At 45.5% G+C, this 9937-nt stretch overlaps 1 pseudogene; it reads left to right on the forward strand.

Moving 5' to 3' along the window:
- Positions 1–8064: 8064 nt before the first annotated feature.
- On the forward strand, positions 8065–8830 carry LOC125930502 (CCR4-NOT transcription complex subunit 4-like; annotated as a pseudogene).
- Positions 8831–9937: the final 1107 nt, after the last annotated feature.

Consider the following 9937-nt stretch of genomic DNA (forward strand, 5'->3'; position numbering starts at 1 on the left):
TGTTAGGCTAACTGTATACACAGTGAGGAGATCAATGCATATTAAATTCATCCAAGTCTCATCGAGGCAGCAAATTCTGAGTATTCTGCATTTACAAACAGGCTGTTTGATTGCTGACTGACTGACTGACTGACTGACCGGCTGGAAGGGGACCTTGCCAGAGGGTTAGACGTGGCCCGACTCCAGAGGGGAGAAGAGACTTTCAGCCAAGGTGGTGGGTTGAGCAAAGTCTTTGGCTGGAAAGGTGAGGTGTCTGCAGAACGGTGAGAGGAAAAGGATGTGGATGATGGAGGAAATATCTAGAAGAGCTGAGCTGACAACCAAGACTGCCCCCTTAACCACCACTTTGTAGCATCCCTGCTTCCCGGGTGGACCCATCATAGCCTGCCACCAAGGGGACACTCAACATCTTCATGGAGGACTGCTTCCTCTGGGAAGAAAGGGCCTGAGGCGACGTGTGCAGGCACATCGTAGCTCATCTACGAACTCAGCAGAAATTCAGCAGGGCTCTCGGGGAATGGTCTGAGCTGGGGCGTCAGTTCTCTTCTGCTGACACCGATCTGAAAGGATCACTCTCCCGAGGAAACCGCTGGATTTTCCATTTTTCCCTGGAATCAGATCCTGGAGAGTACTGTCCCTGTGGACTCCAAATTCCACTGCGGATCTGGCTGTAGCATATTTCATTAACTGGGATGAACAAATTGTTAATAAGGCTGAGAGTCATATTGTTTATGAATTCATTTTGAAAGTTCATAAAGAATAAAGGAGTATGAGATATAAATGATTAAAAAAAAGCCCACACACAAATCACTGAACCCAAGAAAAAAGAGTATTATTGACAAAACTCATGAACAACCATTAGAGTCCCTGTGGGCTCTCTTTTTCCTTTAAAACGAAGCATCATTGTAAATTTTGTGTCTACTATTTCCTTGTTTTTCTTTGCAGTTTTACTAAATATACATGTGTGTTATGCAAACACATCTGCTTTGTTTGTTTTGGAGATTTTAAAATGATTTCATGCTATATGATGAATTCATATTACTTGTTTTTTAAGTGTGCTATTTTCTTTTAACTAGGCTCTACGTACAACATGGGCTTGAACCCACAACCCTGAGACCAAGGTCACATGCTCTACTGACTGAGCCATCCGGGCACCCCACTTTTTTTTTTTTCTAAAAAAGAATTTGCATGTAAAGGAATCACTCATGTTGATACACATTGCTCAAATGTATTTATTTTTACTGTTTCATATTATCCTTCTGTATGAATATGCATAGACCGTGGTATATTTATTCATTTTATTATTGAGGGACGTCTAGATTTTTCCAGTTTGGGGAGTGTCCTGTTGTGTTGATTTTGCCATCACAACCCATGCCGCTCGTCTCCTGGCAACGGGAGAGTCTTTCTAGCGGCCATAAGTAGGAATCTCACAGCCCTGGAGAGAACTTGTCGATTCCAATCTCTCTTCCCCAGAACAGGCTTTGGGGTCTCAATGGGTTTCAGTTGGGTCTCTGGGATTTCCCGGGAGAAACTACCAGAGACGCAACGTAGAAGTAGCCTCTTCTCTGAGGTGTTAAAGTAGGAGCCTACTGAGATAACATCACCAAGGAGCAGCCAGCTGGGACACGCCCTGTCACTGGAATTTCACTCTTACAGATTCATTCCTTTCCATCAAGCAGCGCCTTGTCCATTGCTTTTCCTTGAGCCCATCTGAGCGGGGTGAGAGCTGCAGGAGAGATGCCAGGGCGGTGGGGAGGGCAGAGGAAGACAATCACGGGGAAACGTGCTTCTGCTGGACTTGAATCCAGAGAAGCTTGTCTCTAAGAGAAGATTTGTCACTGACATAACCTCAGCAGCAAACACACAGACGTGAGAATATTTGAGGCCAGAGAACAAGAGGTAAGGAGAGACTCGGTCCTTCTGCCACAGTGACGTGGACGAGTGTGGAGCACAAGGTTCGCCAGCGCTAAGGGGCACGGGGTCACGAGTACCAGCGGCAGGAGGCTGGGAGCAGGGGACCCGGGGGAAGGGCGAGAAAGGCTGTGGTCTGTGCCACTCAGGATTTCCAACTTTGCGAACCACAGCGCTGCCAGGTTATGGGACGTGATGTGTTAAGGCTTCCATTTCTTCTGAGGAAGAATTATGTGCTTTAAAAATTCCTGGTCACAGTGCTGATGCATAGGGGCACTTGGACCCCAATATTTAATAGCGGCATTTTCAACAACAGCCCAATTACGGAAAGACCCTAAATGTCCATCAGTCGACGAATGGATAAAGAAGATGTGGTTTATATATACAATGGAATACTACTTGGCCAGGAGAGAGAACGAAATCCTGCCATTTGCACCAATGAGGATGGAACCGGAAGGTATTATGCTGAGTGAAATAAGTCAGTCAGAGAAAGACAGATATCATATATTTTCACTCATACATGGATCTTGAGAAACTTAACGGAAGACCATGGAGGAAGGGAAGGGAGAAGATAGTCTCAAACAGAGAGGGAGGGAGGCAAACCATAAGAGACTCTTTAATACAGAGAACAAACTGAGGGTGGATGGGGGGGGGCGGGGGAGAGGGGCAAGTGGGTGATGGGCATGATTGGGGCTGGGGAGTGAGGGGGATGGACACTGAGGAGGGCACCTGTTGGAATGAGCACCGGGTGCTGTATGGAAGCGACAAATCACGGGAACCTGCCCCCAAAACCAAGAGCACACTTTACACACTGTACGTTGGCCAAGCGGACAATAAACCATGTTTAAAAAACAAAAAGAATTGTTTGTTGGCTTTAACAAAGAGCACTGAAGGAAATGAAAACACTAGGGCTTAGTTCTCACATAAAAAATAAAAAAATAAAAATTCCTGGCCACTCCATGTGTTGAGTGACCTGTTTGCATTGAGGGAACGTAATTCTAACCTCTTCATCTCCAATTTTACGTGGACGTCTCCTTCTTAGCCTTTTATGTCCAGCTTGAGTGTCACCCCTTCCTGGGGGTGGGCTGTTCCCTGATACCCCTGGCCCACTGCCCGCCTCACCCCCGGCTCGCCACCTTCACCCACTGTGTTCGGTCTGCAACCATCTTGTTCGGTCACCCTGACTTCGGCGTTGTCTCTCTCCCCCACGTGCCTGTCCTCTGATCGTATGAACTCCTACTGCACTGCCGTCTGCTCCGTCTTTGGCTCCTCCCACACATTAGGTATTCGATAAATATGTGTCGAATGAATAAATCTTAAAATTCTTGCTGTCAGGAGACTCCAGGATAAGAGTCCTCTATATTTAGATGATGATTATACTATGCATATCCTAGGGCAGCCGGGCCGTATCTGCTCAATCCAAACGGAACCATGTGGTTTTACACAAACCTGGAAACTGGATCGCTGAAAAGTGGTAGAACGCAGGCTGTTCCTGGTTTCCGGAAAATCGTGGATAATGATACAACACGTTACTCTTGCGCTGTACTTCGTATTCGTTTTAGCCGAACCCTTGCAACGTGCAGATGAAGTTGGCTTTCTACCGAAAAAGAGAACTCTGTTCTCTCGCAATTACTTGGAAGGGATTTAGATACTAATGGGGACAAAAGCTGCTAGCAGGTACACAAAGTATACTGCCAACAGAAGCCCATGCCTGAGAACATTAGCAACATCATTAAGGAAGCTGCTTAAATATTTATGTAGTTTCTTATTTTTAACAGAGGCAAAAGAACTCACAATAACCAAGACTACTTTCCTTTTTGGATGTGGATAAATTTATGGGCTTGTGTATTAGAGTAACATAAAATAAAAGCTTTTAATATTATTTTATTCAGGGGCGCCTGGGTGGCTCAGCCGGTTAAGTGTCCGACTTCAGCTCAGGTCATGATCTCACGGTTCGTGGGTTCGAGACCCGCGTCGGGCTCAGTGCTGACAGCTCAGAGCCTGGAGACTGCTTCAGATTCTGTGCCTCCCTCTCTCACTGTGCCCCTCACCTGCTTGCGTTCTGACTCTCTCTCTCAAAAATAAATAAACGTCAAAAAAATTATGATTATTTTATTCATGCAACTCCTATGTTCATCCATGCTTGTCCAGCTTCTAGAAATTATTCTGTTGTGTGTGTCCTTTGAATACTTTGGTTTGGAGAATATCATTAGCTCTCATTTGGCCCCAATGTATGCACAGGGATGAATTTTTCCTAGGGCCAGTCTTATGAGTGGACCAAGCAGGTGACCGCCTGTGTGGTCCTAAACAGTCTACAACCCAAATACCATTCCGCTAGGAGAGCATCTTTCTTTAGAGGGTTGTAGCTTCCAGCCTGTGACGTACGGCAGGTAGTCATGATAAAATAATTTCAGGTACATATTTACAGGGCGATGATGTTTAAGGAATAAAGAGGAGACGAGACCAGGGAGGAGGGTTGGGGCAACATTTGATGAATTTTAGAAGGTATGCAGACGTGTCTGAGCCACAGTTTTACAGAAGCCGAAATTGTTCCAGCACACGGGATGAGAGCCCGAAATCTGAGAATAAAAACATCACCCCTTTAAGAACGATTTATTTCCCTTCCAAAAGGCATTGCTGGAGTTCAGAAACTTCCACTGTTTCTGAACTCCAGCTCTGAGAATGAACTTGGATAAATGATTTGTCTTTTAGCATCTTCTTTCTGTATTTTCTTTTGAAGGGTTGGATGCGTGGGGACGTGTCGTATTTTTGTTTTTCCTATGTCAAAGCAGAGTAAGTTTCCTTTCATCGGATTTGCTTGTCTTTAGTGCAAAGTCAGGCTAATTCAACGTAGAAAGAAAGAAATATTGAGACAAAGAGCAGTCAGGCTACATCTCTGTGCACAGTTCTGTGTCCCTGTTTCTCACCTGCCCTGACCTGGGCTGTTTACGGGACTCTGGCATCACACACCTCAAGCGGCCAAAAAAGTTTCCCTTTGTAACTTTCCTCAAGTCACCCTGTCTTTCTGAGAGTGTGAAGTTTTGTGCGTAAAATATGAAACAATCAGCAAATTCATTATGCTGATGTTTCATGACAGTGTGAGATCAAATAGTCACCTTGAAAAGAGGTGGCTTTATTTAAAGGTTAATGAAAGGACCTGGGGCAAAAATACACATTATACTGTCTGCCCCCCCGTTTGGCTGCCTTACTATTCACCCCGCTTGGCAGACCATCCTTTTGGGGAGCTATGTCGGGCAGGGCCCCTTCCTGCCACGAAGAGGAGGGCAGTACTCTCACGTCAGACTTTCATCAGGCTTTCTGGGAATATTACGACGTGGAAACAAACACCAGAACTCAGTTTTGAATACACAGATAGATCCATGCTTGGACGCATGGCCAAAGAACTACCAAATACTCTGCAAGTTGTGAGCAAAAGAGAGAAGGAAGGAAAAAAAGAGAAAGCAATAAAGAATTTGAAGTAATATTTTCCAACTTCAGAATATATTAACATTTTCTGGACGGCCTGTTAAAATGGAGAATGCGGGGTCCTAGCCCCAGAGTTTCTGCTTCAGTGTGGTAGGGCCTCAAGAATTGGGGTTTATAACAAGCTCCGAGACGCTGATAATACTTCTGGTCCAAGGCCCGCTCTCTGAAAACATCTGGTGTAACATTTATGAAAGTAAGGACCGTTTCCCCACAAAAAGTGGCAGCTGGCAGCATTCCTAATATGAAAGACCGAATGCTTTCCAGGGTTGGAAGCAGACAAGGATGTCCACCCTCCACACTTTCATTCAGGTTTTACTGAAGGTCCTCTGTGTTTTTGTATGTGTGTGTGTGTCTGTCTGTCTATGAAAGAGACAGAGACACAGAGAGCGAGAATCTACTCAGAAAATCCTACAGAATCCACAAATTATCAACTACTGATAACAGGTGAGCTCAGCAAAGCTGTAGGACACAGGGACCCTTCTATGTGTTACCAATGAGCAACTGAAAACTGAAATTTAAAAAATAATACCGCTCAAAAATTATTTTGACAAAATCACCAAAAGATGCGCATTTCCTGTACAGTAAAAATTACAAAATGTTGCTGAAATCATAGACAACCTAAATAAGTTAGATTTACCACATGCATGAAATGAAGGGCTCAATATTGTTAAGATACTAATTCTCCCCAAATTGATAGATGAATAATCCCAGCCAAAACCTTCTAGGACTTTGTTGAATGGAAATAGTCAAACGAATTACAGAGTGGAAATGAAAATGCAAAGGAACTAGAATGGTCCAAATAGTTCTGAACATGAGGAGAGTGGGAGGACTTACATTTGCCGATTTTAAGACTTATCGTATATCCACAGTCAACCAGACAGAGCGGTATTTCCATAAGGGCAGCCATATATATAGGATGGAACAGACTAAAAAGCCCAAAAATGTCTTACGTGCATATAATCAACAAATTTTTGTCAGAAATACCAAAGTAACTCATAGGGGCAAGGATTGGCTTTTCAACAGATTCTGCAGCAAAAAAATGGATAAGCATAGGAATGAAAATAACCCTCGATATTTACTTCACGCCATTCGCAAGAATTACCTTGAAATGGAACATAGATCAAACTCAGGAAGTGAAACATGAGACTTCAAACAGAAACCACAGATGTCTTATTGAACTTGGAGTAGGCAATGAGTTTTCAAACAAGACCAAAACATTGCAGCCATAAAACAACAACAACAATAGAGAAATTAGGTCTTACCCGAATGCACGATGCTCGTCTGTCTGGCTGCCGAGCCCGCTGAGAGCCAAGGGCGTGTTTCCTCTGGCCGAAGCCCTCCAGCCGGTCTGAAGCTTCCTGGACACTCGCTCCACAGGCTCCAGAGAGGGTGGCAGTGTGTGCAGCCCGGAGAGGGCAAAGAGGGGCCAGACAGGCGAGTCTGTGAAGTCCCACAACTTAGTTCTCAGTGCTGGACTTCCCGCACTCTTGAATTATCAGAAATCTTTGCTGGTGTTTAATAAGCAGGACGATGTCTCACGGTCCTGACATGAAGGATGCCCCACAGAATGTCCTCATCGCACGGAGCCCTGGGGACAGACGATATCAAGGTCCTCCCGGGTCACCTGTGGCTGCCAGACTTGCAGACTCTGTTGTCATCCACTTTGCCTGGTGAAAATGGGCTTTGCTCTACCCGTGGAAAGCCATACCCAGAAGACCCAGCAGTTTATAAAGTGCTCTCCCAGAAAGAACTGCAAAGGATAAAGAACAAGAAAAACCAGAAACACAATGAGAGAAAACAGAAAACACTAGAAAATTGCAAACACTTGGCTAGTATACCAGCTATACAAAAAACAAAACCAAACAAACAAAAACCAGAAAACACCTCATCTTTGTTGCCGGTCCATCTCAGCACCTAGCAACCCAGAAGTTTTTACGTGACCACGGTATTTTGGGAAATTTGATAAAATACATGAAGCTGTCACCACGTGCAGGCTCACAGGGTCTGGGCACCAAGGTTCATCCTGCATCCGGTCAGAAGACCCTCTCGGAACCATACGGCATGTCAACAATGCGGCAGTGGGTGGCGGGACCCTTATGGCCTCTCAGGTACAACTAAATACCGCAGTAACTCCTGGGAGAATATGTGGCATCCAAAACCTGACCACACATATCTACATGATCTATCTACACGTACGTATCTACGTCTCGGGGACGCGGCGGCCAGCATCACAAAAGAGGAAACACAGGCGGGTGAACACCAAGAATACGAATGGAAGCTGCTTCCAGAATTATTTATATAAATTAAACCTCAACTGTCTTCAACTACGCGTGGGTCCATTGGGTAAGAGTAAGAACTAACTGATGCTGGGGTGCCTGGGTGGCTCAGTCGGTTAAGCCACTGACTTCGGCTCAGGTCATGATCTCGCGGTCCGTGAGTTCGAGCCCCACGTCCGGCTCTGTGCTGACAGCTCAGAACCTGGAGCCTGCTTTGGATTCTGTGTCTCCCTCTCTCTCTGCTTCTCCCTGCTCACACTCTGTCTCTCTCTCTGCCTCTCAAAAATGAATAAACTTTAAAAAAATTAAAAAAGAAGAACTAAATGATGCCACTGCGGAGGTAGATCCTTCCACCACCCCAACGAAGCTCAGGTTGTCTCCAGGGAGGGAATGCTGGGAATTCCCAGTGGATGTCTACACAGTGTACCCTTTCCCCACCGCCTGGTTTGTCCAAATCTGAGGAGGGCATCCCCACCAGCTCATCCAGGGCACAGTCCCCTTCTGAGGACCTGGAGCTGGTCACAGTCATCATTCTGATGACTTTTGCTGTCCCAGCCCCTCCCCGGCAGGTCCCTCCTTTCCCCAGCGCCCCACCATCCTGGAGACTAGCCACAGAAGCAACCCCAGTGCCAGCACAGAGAGTTTGGTGTTGGTTCTTCTAAACAACCAGAGGACGATGTGGGTTGTGATCCCTTTGGTGTCCCTCGAAAAGCCTTTAGTGGCACCTGACTGGCAAGGAGTTGTCAGTCCAAGACCAGCCTTCCCTTTCTCCCTCCTCTCTTCACAGCTAACCACCCAGGTTGGGCTCTGGGTCCCGCCATCGCGGCATTAACAAGCCCAACTCTCAACAGAACCTCATCAGTCTTGCACAGAGGGTCCCACATTGCCAGCAGCCGCGAGCGTGAATAATTCACCCAGTTTTGCTGACCCGGCATCCCACTGTGCCTTGATGGGCTTTCCACCCGACAGCATCATGCACTTGATGCACACAGCAAACCCCACCGCAAATAGAATTCCTTGGAATTAAATCTTCCACATAGCACAGCACAGGAATGGGAGGGATCGCTCCAGATGGAGACAAACAGGTGACTGTCATTCTCTCCCCCTGCATCACGGCACAGACAGCAGCCTGCCCGTGTCCACGCTGCTGTGGCTGACGGGGGGAGTAGAGCGAGAGGCCCAGCCTCTAAGGTGCTTGCATGGCAACCAGATTTGCACAGGGCTCCTTCCTGAACTCATAGTTGACTTACACACCCCAAAGAGCCCCCGTGAATGTTCCTCATGCCTCTAACTAGAGTGTTAGCTCACGGTCGTCGAAGTATTTTTTCATTAGGCCTTAATGCACTGTATCAGCATAATAATTTTGGCATTGTTTCTCATGAATGATACTATTTTTAACTCCCAACATCAAACTTGTAATACTAATTCAGATCCCAGAGGAGATTAGCCAGAATTGTTCTTATTTTGGCTCTCTTACTGAAAATGTGCAAAGATCACGGCAACTCTGTTTTGTGACTTGTGGAAAAAACGGTAATATCCTAATATATTCATGAAAAATCTGAAAATTAAGAAAATGATGCTTATTGCATTCTCTGAATACTTGAGGAGAATGAATACATGTCAAACAAAATTTGTGGTGGTGTTTAATGCTGAGAAGTGTGGTCAGCAACGGTTTTGAGTTGCATGGATTTATATGCTATATTACGTGTCGCACATTTAAATTTGGTTAATGTTTATTTATTTTTGAGAGAGAGAGAGAGAGAGAGAGAGACAGAATGTGAGCGGGCGAAGGGCAGAGAGAGAGGGAGACACAGAACCGGAAGCAGGCTCCAGGCTCCGAGCTGTCAGCACAGAGCCCGACGCGGGGCTTGAACCCATGAGTCATGAGATCACGACCCGAGCTAAAGTCGGATGCCTAACTGACCTACCCAGGCACTCCGCATCACACATTTAGAAACTGCTTTTCTTATCTCTCAGTTGTACATCTGCACTTTCTTTTTGAATGGTTGTTAATTATACAGAAAAGTTTCAAAGGTAGTTATTAGAGACTAAGTGCAATTATCTCTTTTCTAATGTGTTTCCAGTATACTAGGAAATGCCTTAGAAACAGAGTTTCAACTTACAGCTGACTTACCAGAAGCTTGAATATAGCATAACATTATTACTGAACAAACGGTAGTTCTGTGGGATATCTATTTGGAAATTTCTTTGTTTAGTAATTGAAATGTGTCATACAACGAGATCACAAGTACTTGGCCAGGATG

This window comes from Panthera uncia, chromosome A2 (assembly GCF_023721935.1).
Source record: "Panthera uncia isolate 11264 chromosome A2, Puncia_PCG_1.0, whole genome shotgun sequence".
Lineage (NCBI taxonomy): Eukaryota > Metazoa > Chordata > Mammalia > Carnivora > Felidae > Panthera > Panthera uncia.